Source organism: Sturnus vulgaris, unplaced genomic scaffold (genome assembly GCF_052056855.1).
Source record: "Sturnus vulgaris isolate bStuVul1 unplaced genomic scaffold, bStuVul1.hap1 Scaffold_85, whole genome shotgun sequence".
Lineage (NCBI taxonomy): Eukaryota > Metazoa > Chordata > Aves > Passeriformes > Sturnidae > Sturnus > Sturnus vulgaris.
In genome coordinates this window covers 2,316,007-2,340,209 of record NW_028276736.1, presented here as the reverse complement: position 1 = coordinate 2,340,209, position 24,203 = coordinate 2,316,007, and the positions used below count along the sequence as shown (strand labels likewise).

The window sequence follows — 24,203 nt, the reverse complement described above, 5'->3', positions numbered from 1 at the left end:
GTGAGGGATTCACAGGAAAAATTCCCACAATTTCACGGCATTCTCAAAATTTTCCAGTCCCTCCTTGCCTAAAGTGGAAGGTGGTGGCTCTGCTGGGTTGAATGGGTAGACCTGGTGTCCCTAAATCCCCATTGATTTCAGTGTGTAAACCCGATGTCTCAAAATTCTTGGTGCTAAAAATCCCACTTTTAGACTCAGAATTCCCACACTTTGGGCTGAAAACTGAGATTTTTTGGCTTATCTGGAGGCAACAGCTCCACCCCAGGCCACAGGTATTGGATCAGGAATTCTGGATTGGTTTCCAGGAATTTATCCAAGACTTCCAGAGTGTCAGCACTGCAAACCTTAAGCAGAAATTCCCAGAATGCAGCCCTCAAATTTCCATCAAATTTACCCAAATATCCCCATTTTAGTCCCAAATTTCTGCAAAATGCGCATTGACTTTAATGGATAGACTTGCTGTTCCAAAACCCTTTTTCACTTCAGTAGGGTAGACCTGGTGTCCCTAAATCCCTGTTGCATTTATTTGGCTAGACCTGGTGTCCCTAAAAATCTCCATTGATTTTAAAGACTTCCAAGAAAACCTCAATTCATTGTAATGTGTAGACCTGATGTCCAAAAAGTTTTGGGTTAAAAGTGCTAATGTCAGGGCTGAAAATTCCCAATTTTTGGTGGGAAAAAGCGTAAAATTTTGTTTCATTTCCCCCTGTCCTGGTTTAGGACAAATCTGGGAGGAAACATCTGAATGAGGTCCCTCTATGAAAAACGAAAAAAATTGGAGAGAAGTGGAAAAAAAGAAAACTGTTTATTCAACAGGCAACACACCTCCCAGCACAACAATGAACAATATCAAACAGCAAAACCTCTCGCTGTTCCGAGGAGATGGCAGATTTAGAAGAGTTCTTTCCGTGGCTGCCCAGCTCACTCAGTCTGTTCTCAGTCCCTCCTGTGCTGGGGAATGCCCAGGCCAGGCCTGGTGGGCCACAGGTGTGAGCTCCCGGTGCTCTTCTGGGTTTTCAGTCCAGAGCAGGTTCAAACACTTCCAGGAAAAAAATAAAAATAAAAATAAAAAAAACAACAAAATAAACAATCCAGGGAGTTTCTCTGCCTCAGCTAGCCAGAAAACTAACCAAGAGCAAAGGAGAGCTCTCTCTCTCTGTCCACTGCAGACAACACAGTCTGTGAGCAGGAATGTGGGGGAGCCAGTGCAGTCTCTGATAACAAACTCTGCACTTCTTCTTTCCCCCCCCTTCACTCCTGGAACCAGTCTTAAAGTTGCAGAATTTAATATTCAACACCAACAGAACAGACGATTTGGGGATACAGGCATCATACAGTCCCCCAAGACAGATGGATGGATGATGATGATGGGTGATGGAAGATGGATGAACAATGGATGATGGATGGAAAATGGAATGGCAGTGGATGGACAGTGGATGGAGGATGGATGGATGGATGGATGGATGGATGGATGGATGGATGGATGCATGGATGCATGGATGGATGGATGATGGGTGTTGGGGCAGTTTATCGGTGGTTTTGAGGATCAGATCAGTCATTTGATGGTTGGATGATCCAATGGATGGAGAAGTAAAAGATGCAGTTGAAACAAAAGTTTCAACGAGAAAGACACATGATTGAAGGAATGGATGGATATGGATTGGATGGATGAGTGGATGGATGGATGGATGGATGGATGGATGGATGGATGATGGATGGATGGATGGATGGATGGATGGATGGATATTTGGATAGACACATGGATTCTCACACACATCATCATCACGTCTCCATTGCAGCCACAGCCACAACAGAGGAGCCCCAACCTGAGGACCCCAAAGCCCCCCAAACTGAGGCCCCTCCATCTGAGGCCCCCTTGACACAGGCAGTGCTGGGAGAGCTGAAGGTCTCCAGTGCCAGCCCCAACTCTGTGCAGCTGCAGTGGAACATCCCTGAGGGCTCCTTTGACTCCTTTGTGCTGCAGTACCGGGATGCCCAGGGCCAGCCCCAGGCCCTGCCCATCGATGGCGAGTCCCGCTCGGTGACGGTGCCGGGGCTGTCCCCGTCCCGCCGGTACCGCTTCCACCTCTATGGGCTGAGGGGAGGCAAAAGGAGCGACCACGTCTCCAGTGAGGCCACCACTGGTGAGGGGCTGCGGGGATTCCCCCAGGACCCCTCTGGGAATGGAGCTGGAGTGGGGACAGGGCTGGGAGTGGGGCCCAGGGGCAGCTCGGAGGGCACTGAGGACTTGGGGATTCAGGGGAAAGTGAGAGCAGGGATTGGAGGGGAGTGGAGATTTGGGGGAGTGTAACTCCTGGAGGGACTCTGATCACCTGGGACTGGGAGGAACTGGGAAAAGCTAAGGGGGACAGGTTGGAAATGGGGTCTGGGGTCATGTGGGGCCTGGGTGAAACTGCGTGGAACTGGGGCAAACTGGGGCAAACTGGGGTGGAGCTGAGGACTGGCAAAGACTGGGGGAAACTGGGCACTGGGGAGGATTTGGGGGGTACTGGGGGTGAACTGGGAGGGACTTGGGGAAACTGGAGGAATATGAGGGATTCGTTGTTGGGGTGACTGGGAACAGTTTTGGGGGGATTGGGACAGCTCAGGGACCAGGGAGAACAGTGAGATTAGAGGGGGACTGGGAGCAACTGGGGCTGAGGGTACTTGGGAGAACTGGGCAAAACTGGGAGCTGGGGGTAGCCAGAGGACTGGGGGAACTGGAGATTAGGGGCAATGTAGCACTGGGAGCAACTGGCAGGAGAACTGGGGGAACTGGAGGAATTGGGGACAACTTGGGACAACTGGGGGGTTTGGGAAACTGGGGGAACTGGGCCTGTGAGGAACTGGAGGGAACTGGGGATAACTGGGAGGTTTGGAGAACTGGGGGAAACAGGAGACTGGGGTGAACTGATGGCAACTGAGGGCTCTGAGGCCTGGGGGTAACTGGGAGGAACTGGAGGGAACTGGGGACTGAAGGGACTGGTGGAGATCGAGGTGAACTGGGAATGGGGGGGAAATTGGAGAATGAGGGGAACTGAGTCAGGGGAATTGGGGTGGAGTTGGGGACTGGAGAGGACTGGGGGAAACTGGGAAGAACTCGGGGGACTGGGATGTCCTAGAGGAAGCAGGTCTGGCAGGCATTGGGGGAAACTGGGGGCAGAGGGTGACTGGGGGGTTCTTTGGGGGAAAATTTGGGGGAGTTGGGCCATGTCCATCGGGCACGGTGTGAGGGCAGGGCTGGGGGGCCCATGGGAGGGTTTGGGGTGTGGGGGTGGGGGGTTTGGGGTGACCACAGTGGTTTTTGGGGTATCAGAAGGGGATTTGGGGCTGCTGTAGATGTCAGCAGTGTGTCCTTCCCCAGGTGGCCCAGGGACCCTGTGGGTGGGCTCGCTGTGACCCCGCAGTGCCCGGCTGCACTGGGACCCCCCCCGGGCCCCCCCGATGGCTACGAGCTGGAGTACGGCCCCCCCGGGGGGCCCCAGCAGGTAACGACCCCCCAAAAGGAACCTAAAAACCCCCGGGTGTCCCCCAATATCTGCTTGGGACCCCAGTAACACCTCGGGGTATCCCATTACCCTCCTTTGGTAATGGCACCCCAATATCTCCTTGAGGGACCCCAGTGACCCTCTGGGAACCCCAATACAGCTCTGGGGGACCCCAATACCCCCCTGGGAACCCCAATAACACCTCGGGGTATCCCATTACCCTCCTTTGGTAATGGCACCCCAATACAGCTCTGGGGAACCCCAATAACGCCTTTGAGACCCCAATACCCCCCCTGGGGACCCCTCTGTCCCCATTCGGGTACCCCAAAACCCCCCGTGCCCCCCCAGACCCTGTGGCTGCCCCCCGAGGCGACATCGCAGCAGCTCTGGGGGCTGGAGCCCGCGGGGCGCTATGGGGTGCGGCTGTGGGGCCGAGGGGGACACCCCAAAAGTGCCCCCCTGGAGGCCTCCTTTGACACTCGTGAGTGGGGGGAGCTATGGGGGAGGGAGGGGCACCTGGACCCCCAAAAATGGGGGTAGGGTTATTGGGGGAAGTGGGGGGTATTTGGGGTTATTTGGGTTTTTGGGGTGGTTTTGGGGGTTAATTTGGGATTATTTGGGATTATTTAGGGGTTATTTGGGGTTTATGGAGTGATTTGAGGGTTATTTTGAGGTTTTGGGGGTTATTTGGGGTTTCTGGGGGTTATTTGGGATTTTGGGAGTCATTTGGGGTTATTTGGGGCCCTTTTTTGGGGGGTCTGTGTCCTTTGAGGGGGGACAGCTGTACCCCTGGGTGCTTTTTTGGGAGATCTGTGTCTTTTGGGGGGACAGCTCCAGCCCTGGATCCTCTGAGGGGGTCTCAGATCCTGGGGGTGTCACCCAGACCCCCAAATTTCGTATGGAGGCATTGGGGGGTGCCTGTGTCATTTTGGGGAGGGGTCACCCCTGAATTCCCAGAAACTTTTTGGGGTGTCTGAGGTGACCCCAATGCTCCCCCCAGCCCCACTCCCGCACCCCCATCCCCGGGACTGCGCCGAGGAGCAGCGGAACGGGCCGGGACCCTCCCGGGACACCCTCATCTTCCTCGGGGGGGACCCGGCCCGGCCCCTCCGCGTCTTCTGTGACATGGACACGGACGGCGGCGGCTGCCTGGTGCGACTGGGAGCACTGGGAGCACTGGGAGCAATGCTGGGGGGTCCTACAGGGGTTTAGAGGAGGATTTATGGCGTTTTGGGGGGGAAATTAGGGGGTCTGGGGGCAACTGGGGCGTCCTGAGGGGGTTTGGGGGCACTTGGGGGTCCTGCAGGGGGTGTTGGGGAGGTTGAGGGGTGCTGGGGGGCACTGAGAGGGAGCTTTGGGATACTGGGAGGGGGTGGGGGCTCTACAGGGTTTATGGGGGGGAAATGAGGGGGTTTGGGGTAATTGGGGGGGTCCCGCAGGGGGTGTTGGAGGGCATTGGAGAGGTTGAGGGGTGCTGGAAAGGCACTGGGAGGGGACTGGGGGGCACTGGGAGGGACTGGAGGGGCTCTCTAGGGTTTATGGGATGGAAATTGGGGTTTGGGGGATCAGAGGGGTTTTGGGGTTTTGGAGGGGGTGGGACTCGTACGCCCGCGGCTTCGGCAACGTCAGCGGCGAATTCTGGCTCGGCCGGGGGGCCCTGGGGATTTTGGGGGGCCCTGGGGATTTTGGGGGGGACCTATAAAAATATCTGGGGGGACTGGGAGGCACTGCCAGGGTTTGGGGGCACTTTGAGGAGAGCCTGGGGCGGCAGCAGGGGGTACTCGGTGGGACCACAAAATTTGGGGGATCCCCAGGGGTCCGAGAGGGGAACTCGTAGGATCCAGGGGGGGTCCCCACAAATATTCAGATCTGGTTTTGGGGTCCGGGAAGGATTTGAGGGAGGTCTCCAGGAGTTCACTTTTGGGGTCTCCAGGAGTTTGGGGTCTCCCCCAAATATTTAGATCCGGTTTGGGGGTCCGGTAAGGATTTGGGGGGTCTCCAGGAGTTCACGGGGCACTTTTGGGGTCCCCAGCAGTTTGGGGGTCCCCAATATTTCAGATCCGGTTTTGGGGTCCGGGAAGGATTTGCGGGGTCTCCAGGAGTTCATGGGGCACATTTGGATTCCCCAGCAGTTTGGGGGTCCCCAATATTTCAGGGAGAGCACTGGGGGGGGGACGGGGGATCTCGAGAGGACCCCGCAGGAGCCCTGGGGGTACCGGAGGATTTTTGGGGTGCAGGGAACGAGGCGCTGCACGAGCCGACGGCCGCGACCCCCACGGAGCTGCGCGTGGAGCTGCGGGCCGGTCGCGACTCGGCCTTGGCGATCTATCGCGACTTGGCCGTGGGCAGCGCCCAGGAGCGGTACCGGCTCCGCGTGGGAGCGTTCAGCGGCACCGCCGGGGCCGGGGGGGGTTCCGGGGGGGTTTGGGGTGGAATTTTTGGGAGTCCTGATGGGATTTGGGATCCATGGGGGGTTTGGGGGTTCACTGGATGGCAGAGGACTGTGGGGTCCCTGGTGGGTTTTGGGGTCCCTGGGGGTCCCTGGTGGTTTTGGGGTTTCTGGTGGATTTGGGGGTGCCTGATAAGTTTCGGGGTCCTTGGGGTATTTTGGGGTTTCTGATGAGTTTTGGTGGTTCCTGGTAGGTTTGGGGGTCCCTGGGATGTTTTGGGAGTCCCTGGTGGGTTTGGGGGTCCCTGGGGTGTTGGGGAGTTTTGTGAGGTCCTGCTGGGATTTGGGATCCTTGGGGGTTTGGGGTTCACTGGCTGACAGGGGTCTGTGGGGTCCCTGGTGAGTTTTGGGGTCCCTGGGGTATTTGGGGAATACTGTGGGGTCCTGATGGGATTTGGGATCCCTGGGGGTTTGGGGTTCATTGGTTGGCAGGGGGCTGTGGGGTCCCTGGTAGGTTTTGGGGTCCCTGGTGGGTTTTGAGAATCTCTGATGGATTTTGGGGTCCCTGGGGGTATTGGGGTTTCGGGTGGGTTTTGGTGGCTCCTGCTGAGTTTGGGGGTCCCTGACATGTCCCCCCACAGGAGATGCCCTCTCCTACCACTCGGGCAGCCCCTTCTCCACACGGGACCGGGACTCCCGGGACCCTCGGGACCCCTCGGGCCGCCCCCACCACCCCCCCCACCCCGCGGCCTCCGGGGGAGCCTGGTGGTACCGAAACTGCCACTGTGCCAACCTGAACGGGCTCTACGGGACCCCCGGGACCACCAGGTACCCACCTGGGCCGGGGGGGCACGGGGTGGGGGATTGGGGGGGTCTGGGGGGGATTTCGGGGGGTCTCGAGGGGATTTAAGGAGGTATGGGGAAATATGGGGGGTATTTGTGGGGTCTGGAGGAGATTTTGGGTGAGTCTGGAGGGGATCTGGGGGGTCTTTGCAAGGGGCTTTGGGTATTTTAAGGGGGGCTAGGGGAGGTCTAGGGTGGGCTATAGGACTATGGAGGGGTCTGGGGGTGTATGAGGGAATCTTTGGGAGGGTCCATGGGGTTCTCTGAGGGTCCATAGGGGTCTGTGGGAGTCCATAGGGTTCCATAGGGCCCTGTGGAAAAAGGGTCTGTGGGATCTATAGGGCCTATGTGGTCCTGTAGGGCCTGTGGGGATCTCTGTGGTCTCTGGGGTGTCTATGGGGATCCCTAAGGGTCCATGAGTGCCCATAGGAATCTGGGGAGCGACTGTGGGGTCTCTATGGGGATTTATGGGGGTCTCTGGAACTCTCCAAGGGTTCTGACCCCCCAGCTCCCCCACAGGGCATCCACTGGTTCCCCTGGAAAGGCTTCAACGTCTCCATCCCCTTCACTGAGATGAAGCTGCGGCCACAGCGTGGCTGAGGGGGCTGGAGGGGGGTCCCAGAGTTTGGGGGGGTCCCCTGGGGGGGTCCCAGATGGGATTTGGGGAGGTTCAAAGGTGAAGCTTTTATGGGTGGGTAATAAAAGCTGATGGTGGCTCTCCTGTCCTGGGGTGAAGCAGCGTCAGGCTGAGGTCAAGGTCATCCCCAGGGTCAAGTGTGGCTCCAAATGGTCCTTGTGGTTCTGGTCCCAGCGTCACTTGGAGTGCTGGACCCCATCCCTCACCGGCCCTGGACATGCTGAGATGTTCCCAGCCTGGCCAACACGAACATTTCCCTGGCAAATGGGAACATTTTGCATCTCGAGGCTCAGCATGGCCTCGTTTGCCTCCCTGGAGATGCACACAGCGATCACAAGAGACAGAAAACCACGAGGCCACCCAGTGGCACAGAGCCCACGCTGAAAGGCTCCTGCCCTGGGATAAGAACGGGGAGAAACCTCGCCCTGATCACTGGCCAAACACACTCCATGGAGGAGAATGACCTGAAGTTATTGCCCAAAAAATCAGAGGATAATTAGAAGTAAAATTACAAGCACCTTTCCCCCATCCTTTCTCCTTCCTGAGCTCTCCCTCCTCCCCACACGATGACCATTGTGTCTCCAGGGACACGAAAACGACACCAAAAATAGTTTTATTAAAACCAGAATGTTTAATTTGCAATAGAAAATACAGCACCAGAAGCCAAATCTGGACTTTAGATACAAAAGGACCCAGATGAACACGAGGCCCTGGCTCCTTTCCTTTCCCTGCCCACAAACCCATGCCTGGGGAGCTGACAGGAGCCCAGCACAGGCACAGGGAGCCTTCCCAGGGGCTGCACATCCAAAGCCTTGGGAGCGCCTGGGTCACCCCAAACCTCACCTGTGCCACTGGCACCTGCAGCTCTGGGCACTCTCCAAAACGCTGCATCAGGCACCGGGCCTGGAATGTCCCGGCTTTAACCACACACCTGCGGGAAGCACAAAACATTGCGGCTTTAGGGCCGGCCTGAGCAGAGCTCCGGGCTCAGAGCCCGGCCCGGGGACTCGATGGCACCGCGGGCAAAAGCTGCGCTGCCGGAGGGAGGGAGGGAGGGAGGGAGGGATGGCCGGGCCTCAGAGTAATTCTAGAGCTAAAGCGGTGAGAGACATCAGCTCGCCTCAGATAATACATGCCAGCGCTCATCCCGGGCCGGCCAGCGCCTCCTCCTCCTCCTCCTCCCCTTCCTTCCACAGCCCCGGCACCGGCACCCACACAGAGGATCCCCCCCGTTCCCCGCTATCCCCCCCAATCCCCGCTATCCCCCCAATCCCCGCTATCCCCCCAATCCCCGCTATCCCCCCAATCCCCGTTATCCCCCCAATCCCCGTTATCCCCCCAATCCCCGCTATCCCCCCCAATCCCCGCTATCCCCCCCGTTCCCCGCTATCCCCCCCAATCCCCGCTATCCCCCCCAATCCCCGCTATCCCCCCAATCCCCGCTATCCCCCCCGTTCCCCGCTATCCCCCCGTTCCCCGCTATCCCCCCGTTCTCCCGGTCCCGTCCCGCACCCCGCGGCCGCTCCCCAGGATCATCCGCCCGCGCTGCCCCGGGAGGAGGAGCCGCCGCCAGGATCCGCTCCCGGGCCGTGCCCGCCTTGCCCTGGATCCACCCTCATCTCCCCCGCCTCCATCCCCATCCCCCTCCACTCTCGGGGCATCCTTCTCCACCCCAGCCGGCTCCATCCCCTCTGCCTCCATCCTGGGACCATCCATAAAAGATCCGTGTTAATCACAAAAGCATTGGGGCTTGTATAAACCAGAATACTAAGCTCTGAAGTGAAGCATGGACACTAGATAAAAGAAATGATATGATTAAATAGTTCTGTTTAAAATCACCTTGTTATATTATGCTATGTTATGTTTTCCAAGTAAGCTGCATGGACTACCAGCTTGCAATATCAGTCTTCCCGATAGCCCTTCCTGCCTTTGTTTGATCAGTGCTGCCAATCTCAAGGAGCAGACTTCCAGATTTCACTGCTGGTTATCTACAAGGACCAGACGGTTATCTGTGAGACTGACTGTCTCCGGAGAGTGTGTGAATTGGGATAAGGACGTTTATTCGACCACCACTGCTTATCTGGTGTTATGAATGATGTTCTATTTTTTCCAATTTATCAAGCAACAAGATTAAATTTAATAGTAGATTTTTAAATAGTAACAAAATGAATACAATCAAAGTATTGGAGATGACAATTAAAGTATTGGAGATGAATACAATCAAAGTGCATATATTTGAGAATATACAAAATTTGGCAGTAAGTAATTCAGTATAATTGAGGTTCGTATAAAGCAGAAGCAAAACTGACCGGGGGTACAGGGAGGGGCTCCCATTCCTCACGTACCAAAGCATCCAGGCTAACAATCCCACTTATATACTGTAGGCTACAGAAGGTTCTAGAAAACTCCTCCTACCTTCTATTCCTAAAATCTCCGTCACTGTGTGCACGGTGCATGCTCTACTAATGGGTTAGGGGGTCTCTCATCCTTTTGAGGGTCTTATTTCCGATGAAGGCTCATCGTCTTCATCAGTGACCGAGGTGTGACCTGCAGGTAGCTCAGGTGCACTGTGTGACTGAGCAGATGTTTTCCATAACAAGACTTTAATTGAGTCCCATGCTTGGAATCATCCCATTTTGGCCCATTTCAAGGTCAAAACTTTCTATTTCTAGATGCTGCTTGTCAGACCTACGTCCTTCTACTATTCTTGTTTGACTTTCTTCCAACCTTCTTCTTCGACTCCCAACATCTGGAAGATGTCCTGTGTCCTGTCTCACCCATGTCCCCCCTCACTCTGTAACAATTGTCTTCTATTGATCTAAATACAATTTTGCTAATATAGTTACAACTTAATTAGCACGGATCACATTTATTACACCTTAATTTTCTATTTATGTAAAAAAATCCATACATTTTTGGCAACAAAAAAGTTTTTTAGTCATTGGTTCTAAGTAACACAATTCCCTTCATTAATAATTGACCACTACTGGCTAAGTATTTCTCCAGCTTTATGATTATTTCTCCTATTTTAGTACCATTGTCATCTTTTTAATCATTTTCTCAGACCTTATAAAAGGTACCCATTTGGGATTCATGGAGACATTTCTGGGGTACATTTGAGGCAGTTTTCAGTCTAGGCAGGGATTTTAGACAGAATTTTAGAGTCTGGAAGAAACTTGGGAGACCTGAGTGGGCACTAGGAGGAGCACTGAGAGATTGTGATGGACACTTCAGGGCCTGTGGGAGCTCTTGGGGATCCAGGAGGGCACTTGGAGGTCAGGGAGGTGAATCTGGGGCCATTCAGGGTCCGTGCGGGCACTTGGGGGGCTCTAACGGGGCTCTCTGGAGCGCGAGGGATGATGGGAGTTGTAGGCATGGGTATAATACAGTTTAATACGGCCGTGGAGCATCATGGGAGTTGTAGGTGCAGCTACAATGGCTCTCGGTGGGGCGCGGTGCATGATGGGAGATGAAGGCACGGCTGGAATAGCACTCTATGGGAACTGCGAAGCATCATGGGAGCTGTAGTCCCGGAAGTGGCTCTGACAAAGAAAGGAAACTCCTCTTTGCCGGACCTCCTGAGGAGAGACCCTGGATCAACATCAATCACAGAATGCTGCAATCACCTCTGCTCTGAAAAGAACAGTAATAAAATACACCCTTGAAAATAGGAATGTGTGTTTCTAAGAAGCTCTTTGAAATATTTCTCCATATCTGGAGTTGAAAACCTTCCTAATGAACTGCACCAGAGCAGAGGGAAATCAAGGCAGAGCCATGGTTTGTCAGGACTTGCTTGATCCAAATGAGCCCCTGTGTGCATTTGGTGCTGCCAAGGAGCTCCAAATAATATTTTGGAAATATTGGCTCATTCTCTTCAGCTCTGTCCTTGCCAGCAGCCCAGCCCAGCTCAGCAGCACAGACACAGCACAAGGACTTTAATGACCCTCTCTGGGTTGGGGCTGAGTCCCTGAACATCAGTCCCTGAGAGGGAGTTGAAGAAACCTCTCAAGAATTCCAAGTCAGATTCAAACTCCAAAGTTTCTGCTACTTTTAGTGAGTCTCATTGATAAACATGAAGGAGAAGATTTCCCAAGGGTTGTATTAGACCAGAAAATTGATGACAATGGCGTCAGAAAAAAATAGGGTAAATAAGGAAAAGAAATATCTGAAGAATTTGTTATGAATGATGTTCTATTTTTCCCAATTTATCAAGCAACAAGATTAAATTTAATAGTAAGTTTTTAATAGTAACAAAATGAATACAATCAAAGTATTGGAGATGACAATTAAAGTATTGGAGATGAAACAATCAAAGTGCATATATTTAAGAATATACAAAATTTGGCAGTAAGTAATTCAGTATCATTGAGGTTCGTATAAAGCAGAAGCAAAACTGACCGGGGGTACAGGGAGTGGCTCCCATTCCTCACGTATCAAAGCATCCAGGCTAACAATCCCACTTATATACTGTAGGCTACAGAAGGTTCTAGAAAACTCCTCCTAGTTTCTATTCCTAAGATCTACGTAACTATACTGCACGGCGCATGCTCTACTAATGGGTTAGGGGGTCTCTTATCCTTTTAAGGGTCTTATTTCCGGTGAAGGCCCATCATCATCATCAGTGACCGAGGTGTGACCTGCAGGTAGCGCAGGCGCCCTGTGTGACTGAGCAGATGTTTTCCATAACATGACTTTAATTAAGTCCCATGCTTGTGATCATTCCATTTTTGACAGCTTCAAGGTTGAAGCTGTATTTCTAGATGCCGCTTATCAGACCTTCGTCCTTCGACTATTCTTATCTGACTTTCTTCCAACCTCCTTCTTCGACTCCCAACATCTGGGAGATGTCTTTTATCCTGTCTCACCCATCTCCCCCTTCTCACTCTGTAACAATTGTCTTCTATTGATCTAAATACAATTTTGTTAATATAGTTACAACTTAATTAGCACGAATCACATTTATCACAATTCCCCCATTTCTCTTTTTGATTATATTGATTCGTGCTCTAAAAAGTTGCTACTTCGTATTGTCTATGTTTCTTTATACTAGCTTTTAATTTTTTTAACATTTTTCATGTGGCATCTAGCTCTTCACACTTTTTCTCAAATTTGGTTAACATTTCTCATGCCAGGGTATTCTCTTTGCATTCAGTCACTATTTTCTCGATTTTTCTTCTTCGAGTGCAAGTGGATTGTGCTTTCAGTACCATCAAGGAGTTTATTTTTCCTTTTGTTGTTAATTCTGGATCTATAGGTGTGGCTGTAAGTTGCATTCCTTGAATTACTGAGTGTATTAGTCTGATTAGACATGGTATCATGCAAGGCAGAAACAATAGACCTAAAACAGAACACAATAGCATGAATCTTAATTTTTTCCACCACACACCCCCAAAAAGATTATTCCACCAGTCAGCTTTCAGGATAGAATTCCATTTTTGAACTGGTACATGTGCCACTTTTTCGCCAGCAAGTTTGGTGATGGCTTCCCCGTGGTCATCCATTTCCACACAGCACTCAGATTCATTAAACCTCCCACAAACTCCTCCTTCTTCTGCCAACAGGTAGTCTAGGGCAATTCTGTTTTGATATACAAATGCTTGCATTTGTGAATGCTGTTTGGCCAACAACTTTAAAGCGTCTGCTGTGTGGTTTGAGACGACTTCCACTACGGCCTGGAGCCTTATCAACCGGTTTAATAGGTAAATTGGAGTTCTATATCCCCAAGACCCATCCTGAGCCCAAGTAGCAGGTTCATAGTATGCTATAATTCTTTCTGCAGGCCATTCTTCATCTTTCCATTTTTGGTTTCCTTCCGCCATTGGAAAGTCGAGATTTAATTCTCTTTTTTTTCTTTCTAAGGTTTCATAAAGTGGTGTTCCTAGTACATCGCCCTTAGACCTTGGTATGACAAAGAAGGAGGGTCGTATAATCCTAAGGTACAAGTTCCCTCCCATTTTCAGGGTAGTTCACTGTATGCTCGTTGCCCACAAATCCAATATATTCCATCAGGGGCTTTCCATCTTTCTTTTGTATTTTCTGGTTGTTCCCAATAAGATTTCAAGTCTTTTATGGATTGGTAGGGGTTAGCTCCAGAACTGTTATGCCAGCACAAATTAGTTTGATTATTCCACTCGCAATTCATTTCTTTTGCTATTCCCCAATATCCAGTAGGACTCTTGGGTCGCCAGGTCTTTGTGTTATTGTCTGAATTTACTACTAAAGTAGATAGGCAAGGAGTATATCCCACCACTTCAGTGTATTTTCTCCCTTCCCCAGTTATACAAACTGTTCCAATGACTTGATGACTCAGGACCCAGCCTTCAGGCCGTTTTAGGGTCTTAGAAATTTGATTCCATTTTAAAAATTGTTCTGGACCCAAACCCTCACCTCTCCATGGCCATCTTTCAGCCATTCTAAGTCCTCCACAAACAAAACATTTAGATAATCCCAATTCTGTGGCAATTTCTTGCATTAGATCTACAAACAAATTTTTGTTTGAAGTTGGCAAATCCCAGTCGCTATAGTGCTGTTTTAGTTGCTTATACAGCTCATTCAATTTCCTTAACTCTTTCCTTTTGATCTTTTCCTCTCTTTTTTTTTTGTTTGTTTCTTTGTGTTTTTCAACTTCTATTATTATATTTTTCAAAACAAAAGAAAATTTTATATCTAGGACAAAGTTGATTATTGTTAGGATAAGGAGTTCACCCATTGAATCCTAAATTTCTTCTTACTCAATAGAATTTTGTACTTTTCACACAATTTTCTAAAAAGCTGGTACAGTCATAACAGGCAGCAGTAACATGTGAATGTGCCACAAAAACTGATTCCATCTTATCCTTGACCCACAGGGATCAGGAGTAGTTTGTTTCTTTACTGCTGGCTCTTGCATTGCTTGTCTTCTTGTAATTTGTTCCTGCATGGCCTGTTCTTTGCTCCATGCTGTCTTATGGTTTTAGCCAGTTGCCAGGGGTATTATAGTAAGCAAAATGAAAATAATTCTCAGGAATTTTAACTTTCTACCTGTCTCAAGGCCCCTTGGGTTGCAGCCAAGGGCCGAGATGTCCATCTCAGTAGCAAAGTTTTTATCCTGGAATTTGTTTCTCTTTGATACCCTTGGCCTCATAAGGTTTGTATGAGCTATTTTAACTTTTTTTTTTTTTTCTCATCTCTCTGAACATACGCTTCTTGTGCTTCCTTTAACAACTCCTGAAGTTCCTATCCTGCCAATCTTCCAATTTTTCTAACTTTTTCCTGATGTCCCCCCCTAAGACTTAGCTACAAATTGTGTTTTCAAAAGGACCTGCCCTGCTGGTGTATCGGGGTCTATGCTTGAGTATAACTGCAAATACTTTTTTTAGTCTCTTTAACCATTCTGCCAGGCATTCATTTTTCCCTTGCTGTTCACTCAGAGATTTCCCTATATTTTGTCCTCTGGGCATTGCTTCTTGAATACTTTGGATAATCATTTACCTGAAATCTCTTATATTTTGCCTATGTTCTACCTCCTGATTATTACAATTTGGATCTGCCATAGGCCATTTCTGATCTCTTTGGTTTGGCTTCTAATGATCTCTATTCCAAGCCTGTATTCCTGACTATCTAATCATTTGTCTCTTCCACTGTAAACAAGATTTCTAAAATAGACTGCAATTCCACTCAGGTGTAAATATTCAGTCCTAATAACTGATCTAGTTTCTTTGCTACCTCAATATGATCTTCTGGCATCCTGCCCATCTCTTTTTTAAATTTCCTAACGTCCCTAGTATTCAGGGGAACACTCACGTAACCAATAGGTCCCTGTCCTGGGGCCAGATTTGCCATTGGAACCTCTCTAAGAGGGTATAATCTATCCTCCCTTCCTGTTCCCTCGCCCTCTTTGTCACTTTCTTCCTCTTGTTCCCTTCTGCCTCTAGTTCTGTGTGCTACTGGCTCGTCTTGAATAGGGGGTGCATCGGGGACCAAGGGCTGGACAGGCTGGACAGGCTGGACAGGCTGGACAGGCTGTCTGTATGGGGGTGGGAGGTGATTTAACGAGTCCCATGGCTTTAGCCAGTCCCTTCTTGCTGCCCGTCCTTTAGTTTGCAAAGGGTATAACGAATAACCTTCTTTTTCTTGCCTTTGAACTATAAATTTACCCCACACACACTTTTTGGAAGCCACAAAGCAGCATATTCACTTTTTTTCCTAATTAAAACGTTGTTTTGAACTCATATATAGATTTAAAACCTGACAAATCTAATCTTCAAATGATTTAAACTCTGGCCAGTACAAATTATTTGCACAAATCTTTTCTTTTGTCCACTCAAACATACAGTACTGTATAATTTTCTGCTTACTTTTTCTCTTTGGGATTCCCTTGTACTTTAGTATTGTAACACTATCCCCAGGGGGCTGTCCTGAGGAATCTCGCTCCCCTTCTGGGAAACCCCCTCTCGGTTCCCAGGCACACCGGGTTCTCGTGAACTATTCTCATAATTCACAACCCCTGGGTCAGAGATTTTACTTTTCCTCTGACCCATCTCTGGCGGCAACATTTCCCTTGCTCTCTCTCATTCGTTCTGCGGTTCAACTCCTTCGCTTAATATACACGATCTCACTTCTTTTGCCAAACACTTGTTTCCTACCTAATTCCTTCTTTTCCTTTTATTCTCTCCCCAACCTCACTTTCTGGCCATTCTCCACAATCCTTTCTTAATCACATACTGAAACTTCCATCTATTATCCTCCCAACAGATAGTTGAACCTGGTTCATTTACTCCCTTCTTAAATCACTTCTTTCGAGCATCAGCTCCCTTCTCAAAGACTTTTCTCGTGAGTTCTCGGGCTGGGACTTTCCCTCCCAGTCCCTCCCGGGGTATTCACTCGCTCTCCCCTTTCAGACATTCCTCACTCACACACAAGCACACAGCCGCCCCCTTTACCCAACCCCATGGTACTCACACAGCCCATTTTCACACAGGGTTCTTGTGCACAAGACGTTTTACGGGCACCTTTCCCTTTCTGCCGGCGTTCTCACGGGAGCCTTCTTCTTCTGGCATGCCTCCTTGTAGCGAGCTTCTTTTGCTTATGCATTATTTTAATTTGGAACTCCTTTTCCAAGAGAGCCTGGTCTAGCCTTGGGACCACCTTAACAATTGGTGGGGAGCTCCTTCCCAAAACTAGCCGCTCTTCACTTGGACTGGAGTTCCCGGGTTTCGGCACCAAATTGTTATGAATGATGTTCTATTTTTCCCAATTTATCAAGCAACAAGATTAAATTTAATAGTAAGTTTTTAATAGTAACAAAATGAATACAATCAAAGTATTGGAGATGAAACAATCAAAGTGCATATATTTAAGAATATACAAAATTTGGCAGTAAGTAATTTAGTATAATTGAGGTTCGTATAAAGCATAAGCAAAACTGACCGGGGGTACAGGGAGTGGCTCCCATTGCTCACGTACCAAAGCATCCAGGCTAACAATCCCACTTATATACTGTAGGCTACAGAAGTTTCTAGAAAACTCCTCCTAGTTTCTATTCCTAAAATCTCCGTCACTGTGTGTACGGTGCATGCTCTATAATGGGTTAGGGGGTCTCTCATCCTTTTGAGGGTCTTATTTCCGATGAAGGCTCATCGTCTTCATCAGTGACCGAGGTGTGACCTGCAGGTAGCTCAGGTGCACTGTGTGACTGAGCAGATGTTTTCCATAACAAGACTTTAATTGAGTCCCATGCTTGGAATCATCCCATTTTGGCCCATTTCAAGGTCAAAACGTTCTATTTCTAGATGCTGATTATGAGACCAACGTCCTTCTACTATTCTTGTTTGACTTTCTTCCAACCTCTTTCTTCGACTCCCAACATCTGGAAGATGTCCTGTGTCCTGTCTCACCCATCTCCCCCCTCACTCTGTAACAATTGTCTTCTATTGATCTAAATACAATTTTGTTAATATAGTTACAACTTAATTAGCACGAATCACATTTATCACACTGGGAAGAACAGTGTTGGGAAGACTGGGGGACACTGAGGCATACTATGCATGACACTGGGGGGAACTGGAAGGGAATAGGAATGAACTCAAGTGTACAAGGAGGGCCTGGAGGGGCACTGGGGTTGTACTGGGCTGTCCTGGGGATGAACTGGGCTGTACTGGGAGGGACTGGAGGGGTTGAATGGGCTCCTCCCGCCTCTGCCCATCGTTGCCTGCAAACAATCAGTGCCGGCGATCGAGGCTTAGGGGTGCTGCCTGGTGTCAGCGCCATCTTTTCTTTTTGCCTATAACTCCCATCATGCCCCGCGGACCGATAGAACCCCATTGGAGCTGGGACTACAACGCCCGTCATGCCCCACGCCCCACAGAACCCCGGTATCCGTCCCCACATGTCCCTTAAGTGTCCCCCAAACCCTCCAGGATTCTGAAGTGCCTCCACAGCACCCATTCGGGACCCCCTAAAAGCATCCCCCGATCCCCTGAATGCTCCCAACCCCACAGATTCCCGTTACAGTCATTTCTGGGAATTCATCTCCTCTCATCCCCGGCGGCTTCTGAGTTTCACATTACATAATCTGGCGCCTAAAACTCCTGCCCTTCCCTGCACCCTAAAGAGCCCGGTTAGAGCTCCCCAGGTTCCCCCAGAGTGCTCCCGAACCGTTCACGTTCTCTCCTGAGGACCTCAAATCGCGGCTCGGACGTAAAAGTATCCCCGAAATGCCTTCCCGGGCCCCCAAACACCGAGCTACTTCCGGGACTACAGCTCCCATCATGCTCCACGGTTCCCGTACCATGCCATTGCATTTGTGACGTCATCTCCGGTCATGCCCCATGGTTCATCGAGACACTTTGGAGCTGCGCCTACAACTCCCATGGTGCTCCACAGCTCCATTGAACCGTGTTATACCTGTGCCTACAACTCCCATGAACCCCCGCGGCCCAGAGAGCCCCGTTAGAGCCTCCCAAGTGGCCACCCGGATGCCCAAGTGTCCATCAGAATCCCTCAGTGCCGCATCGAATTCCCACCCGGCTCCCCCAGAGTGGCCCCTTTTATCCTGTCTGAGAAAATGATTTAAAAAAAACAGCACTAAAGGAGTAAAAATAGGACTTATAAAGAGGGAGGAATCAATACCCAATAGTGGTCAATTGACAAATTAATTAATGATGGGAATAGTGTAACTTAGAACCAATGACCAAAATCTTTTTTGCTTGCAAAAAATGCATAGATTTTTTTATATAAATATAGAAGTAAGGTGATAAAAATATAGAACAATATTAGTATAAAAAACCAATACTATTAATAAAATTTTATTAATAAGTACATTTTAAATTCAAGGAAAAATTCTTTGGTTTTTTGGTTTTTTTTAATATTTTGACTCAGTCCCAGGTGGGCGATGTCTGACATGGTGACTGAAGGGGTGAGGAGCAGGTTGTCCAATCAGTGTCAGGCTCACTCTTCTACACGCCCAGACCTCCTAAGGACACATTCAGCATCAAGATCACCTGGCGAATGCTTCTATCACCTCTACAATGAACTGAAAAATAAAAAAATACTCAACTGAATAAAAACAAAAATCATGAGGTGCACTTCGAAATTTTCCTCCTTAACAGAACTCCAAACTGACTCCAATGAGCTGCACAAGCCCTGCAGACTTGAAGACAATTGAAGGAAGACAAAGAGATCCTGAGAGCTTTCTGTATTTTAATCACCTCCACAGTGGATTTGGGGCTGAGTCCAGGAGCCTCAGGCACTGAGAGAAGGTTGAAGAAGCTGCTCCAGGAGTCAGAAGCAAAACTCCAAGTCCCTTGGAGCATCAGTGGCCCCACTGAGGGCAGGGAGTGCCAAAGGCTCCCCAGGGACTGGTGAGAGCAGATCCTTGAGGGCAGGATTGCAGGAGCCCGAGGCTGTGAGCAGGGAACTGCAATGCTGAGCAAGGCCTGGGCTGGGTGGAGGAAGCAGAAAGGCCAAGGCCTGAGCCCAGGCCTGGCCCAGCAGGGCCTGTCCCTCACGGGGGGCTCGGGGCTGTTGCTGGGGCAGTGGGATGGCAGGGGCAGCAAGGACAAATGTCATCAAGCTGCCAGCCCTGGCAGCCTCCTGAGGGAGGGCCGAGGCAGAAGCAAAGTGCAGCCCCTGCCAGGAAAGTTCCTTCTGTGGGGCTGCAGAGGCCCTGCCCGAGCCCAGGGCACAAAGGCCTGGGTGCCTCTGGCCCTGCCAGCCCTGCCCAGCCCTCGGCCATCTCTCCTGCAGGCTGTGCCCCCTGTGCGTGCTGCTCCTGTGCCCTGGCCGGCTGCACACGCCCATCTCGCTGTCCCCCCCAGCATTTCTCAGCCCAGCATTGCTGTGCCCTCCCTGGGCTCCCTGCACCCAGCGCTGCCGGCTCCTGGCACACAGAGCCATGGCGTGGCCCAGCCTCACGCTGGGACACCTCGGGCACCAACATTCCTATTTTAAAGGGTTTATTTTATTATTGTTTTTCTTTAGAGCAGAGGTGATTCCAGCATTCTGTGATTGATATTGATCCAAGATCTCTCCTCAGGAGGTCTGGCCTGCTCACAGAAGCTGTGCCTTGAGGTCTGACCCAGTGTGGGCAACCTTGCTCCACATTCCCCAACCCCTCCTGTCTGTCCTCACTCACCTGGGACCTGCTTTGCTTGGAGAACTGCCTGCACTCAGGAAATTGTTTGGTTTGGGGTTTTTTTTAAGCAATCAAGAACTCCTTACTTTCTATATTGAAAACAGACACACTCCTCTGGTGTGTGCCAGGCCAAGGTACCACCAAGGAGTTTCCCCTTCCCCAAGGCAGAACCCTGCAAGGAAGGTTTGAGAGCTTTGCACTCCTTAGTTCCCTGAGGCCTTGCAGGGTTCACAAAGGCCCCTTGGTTCCATGAGGTTCTGCACTGTCACAATGGAGATTTGGGTCCATGGGGCCCCACAGTGTCACAATGCTCTTTTTGGTTCCATGAGGCCTTGATCTGTCTCAATGGACTTTAGGTTCCATGAGGTTCATTGGTGTCACCATGGTCTCCTTGGTTCCAGGAGCCATCACAATGTCACAACAGACCCTTGGTTCCATGAGGTTCCTGCAGCAGGACTTCCCCTATGGCACAGCAGAGCTCATCTCTTCTGTCCATCAGCTAGGGCCATCACTCAGGGCATCTTCCCCCTCTCAGGAATTGCTGAAATAACCCAGGCCCCACATCTGTCCTGTCCTGAGTTCTCTCTGGTGCCAGGGAGGTGGAATTCCCAGCTGACCATGAACATCTGGCCTTGAGAGCAGCCTGAAGGGAGATGAGCCTTGAATTTCTGAGTGACACACACTTCACTTTACAAATTATAAAAGCGACACCAATCTTTCACCAAGCAGAAATCTTCTGCATAGTCTCTGCAAACAGGTAGGGCTTCTCTCCCAAGTCTGGATGCATCTTTGTGGTTCCTTTTGTGGGAGCTGAGTGAAAGGGCTCCATGTGTACTCCCTCATCAGTTTGGTGCTAAGTTACATTGACTCCTGATCTCTGCTATTCCTTCACTAGCTGTAATATAGGGAACTTTATTGTGCACGGTGTTTGTATCTACCTGGGCTTCTTCTGTTTATCCTGTGCAGTAAGTACTCCATTTAAAGTGTCTTGTCTGTTAATCTTGAGTCCATTCAGTAAATAATTCATTTTATAATAGACCTCATCAGCCATTCTAAAAAACTTGTCAGTAAGAGCAATTTGGGGTGCAGGTCTCCTGAAACAGAGTTACTGCCAGAAACCTGAGCATAAGACAAGACTTGTCTAAGCTTACACTCCATTCAAAATATATTTCAATTAAAGACAAAAAGAGAGAATATATTTTTTTCTTATTTTTATTTTCTTTTTTATACACTGATATCAGCAATCTCCAGTTGATATTAATTCCTGAAACCTTCTAATGCAGTCTGAACAGAGATGAAAATCAAGACCCTTTATGGCTGACAATCAATCACACTCTGTCCCTACACCCACCCCACCATTTCCCCCATCCAAGCCCTGGCACTCAGAGCAGCCTTGTGCAAATCTGAGCTCCCTCCCCTCCAGGCTGTGCCTGCAGCTTTCAGCTCCTTGGCACCAACTCCCACCTGCTTTCCTTGGAGAAGGAGCTGCCTGAGACACAGAGGGATGTTCATTCCTTGTCAGCAAACAAACCAAAGGCAGGCACAGCTCCATAAAAAACAGAAATCCAGCCCAAGGAGTTCTGGGGAATGGAGTCACATCCAGGGGTGTCCCCAGGGCTCAGGATTGGGGCCAGGGCAGTGAAATCTCTTTCTTGCTGATCTGGACGAGGCCATGGAGGGCACCCTGAGTCAGTGTCCAGGTGAGGCCAAGCTGGGTGGGAGTGTGGCTGTGCTGCAGGGCAGGAAGCTCTGCAGAGGGATCTGGACAGGCTGGAGCCATGGGCCCAGGACAATTGGATGAGGTTCAGCAAGGCCAAGGGCTGGCTCCTGCCCTGGGCTCACAACCACCCCAAATCCCTGGCTGTGCCCTGCCCCTGATCCCCACAGCCTGTCCTGTTTCCTTCATCCCTGCATTGCCAGGGACTCTGTGGGACAAGGGAGCTCTGCTGTGGGGATGGAGGGAGGTGCAAGTGCCAGCACTGCAGTGGGAACCACAACTCATCAGGTTTGTGTCCTTTGGGGGTCAGCAACTGGTGAGACTCAGAGGCACAGAAGGTTTCTCTTCTTGGCCAATATTAAAAAGAGTACCAATGATAAAATTCAATAAACTTCAAAATTCTTTCCTCAGCTCTGTGCAATGTCAAAGCAGTATCTGATGTATCCACCATGAACAAGGTATTTCCATACAGGAACAGTTTTAGACACAGACATTAGAAAGGGTGATTCTGTGATAGATGTAGACACAATTAAGATGTTGACTAATGTGGAATGACCAGAGAACAATGGGAGGAGGAAATCTGGGAGCAATGGCAAGGCCATAGGACCAGCTGGTCTAGGGAAGAGATGTCCTTAGACATGGCCATTTAAACAGGAGAGGTGGAAACACCCAAATGAAGAGGGACATGAAATAATAGACAGTATAGTGGTAACACAGGTACAGATGAAGATCAGTATTTCTTGTCCTGCCATCAGTACACATCCAGGAAATTTCTCTTCTCTTCTGGTGGGAAATTTTGACATTTCTTAAAGTACTCAAATGCCCCAGCTAATGAGATGTGCTCGTGCACCTCTCAAGCTGCAGGTCCCCTACAGCCCCAGAGGGCTCCTGTCCCATAAACATCTGCTCCAGCCCATTCCAAAATCGGGAGCAGCATCGTCCTGGGATCATCAGGGAGCTGAGGTTGGAAGGGACCTCAGCAAGTCTGCAGTCAAACCTGTCAGAAACTGGGTCAGACCAAGTGGTTCAAGCTTTGATTTGGTGTGGATTGGAAAATCCCAAAGCCAGGGATGGGGCAGCATCTCAGAACCTGTCTGAGCCCATGGGAACAAAGGTTTTCCACATGTCCTGTCTGATCTCCCCTCATTCCCCTTTCACCCATTGACTTTTGTCCCCTCCAGACCCCCCAGTGCAGAGCCTGGCTCTGTGTTCTCCATCAGCTCCTGGGTGGCTCTGCCAGGCTGGCATGAGGAGCCCCTCAGCCTTCCCTGCTCCAGGCTGGACAAGCCCAGCTCCCTCAGCCTCTCCTCACAGCCAAAGGGCTCCAGCCCCACCTTGGAGGCCCTTCCCTCACCCTGCTCCAGCTGCCAGACATCTTTCCTGCCCTGGGCAACCCAAACCAGGCCCCAGTGACCTGGATAATCCTTGATGTCCTGGTCACACAGCCCTGGCCCCTTGTCCCCGTGTCAGGCTCTGGGGTTGATTTGTGGAACATCCTTGGGGGAGGCTGTGGCTCCAGGTGGAGCAGGGGGATCCCGGGGGACAGGGGACCCTGCTGGGCATGAACAGCATTGGACTTGTCTGGGGAAACTGTGAGGGGGGCTGGGGCAGAGTGACCAACCCAGTGACCTCACACAGCCCCTCCTGTGATGTCACAAAGCAGCCCAGTGATGTCACAGCCCGCTCTGTGATGTCATTGTCTGCTCTATGCCATAGCTGCTCAGTGACCTCACATAGCCCACTCTGTGATGTCATAGCCCACTCTGTGACCTCATGTTACCAGATGATAAATTGCCCACACAAGTGAGCTGACACAATCCTTATTCTCCAGAACCCTTGGCCTCTGGAAACTGCACAATGCCTGTTGTATAAGAAGGGGAACTGGAAGTTTGTAGCTGTTGGGGCTTTGGGGTTTGGGCCCTGAGCTGCCACAACGTGCCCGGATAAGATGTCCCACAAGGAACAGCCTTTCCTGGTGTCTCAGGCAGATTTCAGCCACGAGGTACGAGGATGCAAGCAATGCCTGGAGTCCAGGCCTTCAGCCCATGTTGTGATTTGAGCCTTGCTTCCAAAGTACCTTTGGCCAGCAGAGGAAGGAGACCGAGGAAGCTGCAGGGAGATTCCACAGACACTTTATTTCTTCCACGAAGGGGTCTCAGGCAGCAATTCAATGGACAAGGTACTAACGGGGGCTTTTGTAGGGTCAGGGTGTCTTGAATACAGACCAATTATTTAGGGGATTGTAAAACGGACCAACTGCTTAGGGATTTTAGAGAAAAGGGACCAATTGCTAAGGGGATTGAAAATGGACCAATTATATCACAGGGAGATAAAGTGAGGTTTGCAAAGGGGGGAAATATTTCTAGTATTAGTCATTCTAAGTAAGCAATTTCTTATCTAAGGGATAGCTTTGCAAGGAGGCTCTGTTAGGGTTTCTACTCCTTCCACAGAAGTTCACCAGTTTAAAGGTCCTGCCAACTCAGCTGGGCCGACTGGGAACATTGGGGTCCACGACC

General features: G+C 50.4%; 1 long non-coding RNA gene and 1 other non-coding gene across 2 annotated transcripts; both read right to left on the bottom strand.

The window, feature by feature from the left end:
- Window positions 1-786: 786 nt before the first annotated feature.
- Window positions 787-8,587, bottom strand: LOC148217384 (uncharacterized). Its single transcript, XR_015801072.1, has 2 exons — window positions 8,201-8,587; window positions 787-1,039 (listed from the first exon to the last, which is right to left on the bottom strand). It is a non-coding gene; the product is annotated as an uncharacterized LOC148217384 (long non-coding RNA).
- On the bottom strand, window positions 8,428-8,511 carry LOC148217385 (small nucleolar RNA SNORD45). Its single transcript, XR_015801084.1, has one exon. It is a non-coding gene; the product is annotated as a small nucleolar RNA SNORD45 (small nucleolar RNA).
- Window positions 8,588-24,203: the final 15,616 nt, after the last annotated feature.